Genomic DNA, 2598 nt, shown 5'->3' on the forward strand with positions numbered 1-2598 from the left:
CATCTGTCTTTCTACATCTGGTGCTGAAAGAACAGCTCCACACAGTGGATGTGGGGCAATTCAGAAGCAAAGCAGTAATACGGAAACTATTTTGGATTATAATTACATAATCTTTTTTTTTTTTTATATATCTTATTAGTCAGTTTCTGATGTGAGCCAATTCAGAGAACAAGCCAACATGCTGTGAACACGGCGACTACAGGAAATGTCTGAAAGGTTGACTATTTCTACCACAATCGACAGTCATAGCAACAGCAGAGACAACAGTGTCAAGAGGGCCATCTATTCTCTCTGTCTCCCACACACACACACACACACACACACACACACACACACACACACACACACACACACACACACACACACACACACAGTCACACAACAAATAAATACACCTTTTACGAAATCCAATTTATGTTTAGACCGATATGTTGATTGTGCGATACGGTACATGAGATCAGTATTGGCCATTTCTTTACATTTGAAGTGAATATATAAAACAAGTTTACCAAAATTATGCCAGAGTTTGACTGATAATTATGATTGAAAATGTTGCTGCCTTGAGGTGCTCCACTAAACATGGACATTAATCAGTATTTCAGTGGAGAGTGTTAGTATCCCATGGGCTAATTGCTGTGTTAGATTTTTCTTCCATTAATATACAGATCCAGATTATCAGATCATCGTTTTTGTGTAAAATCCTGAAAATTAAAAGAAAAAAAGAAGTCAAGACTCCCATGATGTTGACACACACATCACACCACAAGGACATGCAGACGGCAGGGTTAAAGTTGCACGGGCAACAGCCCATTTGTCAATTTGTTGCAGAGATACAAGTAGTTCATAATTGCTAAAGTTAGACCAAATTAAATCACCATGTTGTCTCAACTTCTATTGCTCTTATAGGCATGGGGAACTCAGATATAGGGAAACCCAGAGCCTTAAAAAAATAAATGCAAACGGATGTTGACCCAAATGCAGGGGGGCTAAATGCTTAGTGTAGACAAATGGCATGATTGCATTTTCAAATCAACCCTGTTTACTTTGGACTTTGTGTTAACAGTTTGCAATTTTTTTTAAATCGCTTAATCTTTAAAAGATCTTAAAATGTAAAATTCTAAATAAAAAAAATAGTGGTTAGTTAACATGCAGATTGGTGATAGGGGGGTTGCCCATTTTTCAGGTGAGAGCAGCAGCCCCTCAAAATATCTGTACGTGTCCCTGTCAAAACACACCTGTCTCACCCAAATTGGTTGAGCTGGCTGACTCCATTTCCAAAAAACGCCTTTCCCATCACAGCTGTTCGACAGACTGTTTTGCATAATCGATACGGCCCTTTGTATATTGACTGTGAGGGGGAAACAACATCAGAATTGACATCCTCACACATCAAGGAGAGGAAAGGAAGGAAGGAAGGAAGGAAGGAAGGAGGCTCAGTGCATACCAAACTGTCTCTAGGACCCAGTGTTTCTCCTCCTCAGCCTTTGTAGTTCTGTGTGTGTGTGTGTGTGTGTGTGTGTGTGTGTGTGTGTGTGTGTGTGTGTGTGTGTGTGTGTGTGTGTGTGTGTGTGTGTGTGTGTGTGTGTGTGTGTGTGTGTGTGTGTGTGTGTGTGTGTGTGTGTGTGTGGAGATGAGGGAGACTGAGATGTGCTTCTTGCTTATCACGAATCACATCGAGCTTTTCACCAGCTGAGGGGGGGGAATGCTGAACAGGGCAATTTGACGCCAGGATCAGTTCTTCCACATCTGCTGCTTTTTTTTTTTTTTTCATTTTCATTTTTGAAGCTTTTATTTCATTTCTGTCCATCTCATTAATATCTTATTTTTTTTATTTTTTGGGGGGTGGGGGGGGGGGGGGGGTGTGTGTGTTCATTTTTTTGGGGGGGGCACAATATGAAAGCCAGTGCATTTGGGCTGCATTCCTGCTGCTGGTCGGGACTATGATCTACCGATGCTCGCAGCTTTGTTCTCATGACACACTCGCACTCATTCAGTCTCATCCAAACAGGAGAGAGCGGTGATTTGTCTTTAACTTTCTTGCATCTTCGACGATTCCGGCTGCAGGAGGTACTTTGTGCACTTGAGGTGAGTGGTTTTTTTTTAATTTATTTTTTTAATACATATATATAAAATCTCCCCCTCAGACACAAAGGAAAAATGATTATTTTATTATTATGTATCATGCGGGGAGATGCTAGAGAGCGTGGGAACGGAGCTTTATTATGTTATTTTCTGCATTTAATATATTTGTTTTAAATAATCTAAATTGGTAGTACGTGGCTTTAACTCGGTGTGCTGACTTGATCCAGTATTTTTGGTAACAGTAATGTTCAGTGAGTGGAGGCGTGGGACGTGTCAGTGAATACTAATTGCTTCCAGTTGCTGTCTCTGCTGCTGCTGCTGCTTCTTTTTCTTCGTCTATTTTTTTTATTTATTATATATATATTTTTTTTTGCTCGCGTGTTGAAGGGAATCCCCAGAAAAACAAGTGATGGATGTAATGAGTGTACGGGTCACACATGAATTCCGCGTGCGTGTCACGCCGGTTAAACTGAGCCTTCATTCATTCCAGCGGCCGTCCTGCTGTGTGTAGGTGTC

Source organism: Anoplopoma fimbria, chromosome 4 (assembly GCF_027596085.1).
Source record: "Anoplopoma fimbria isolate UVic2021 breed Golden Eagle Sablefish chromosome 4, Afim_UVic_2022, whole genome shotgun sequence".
Lineage (NCBI taxonomy): Eukaryota > Metazoa > Chordata > Actinopteri > Perciformes > Anoplopomatidae > Anoplopoma > Anoplopoma fimbria.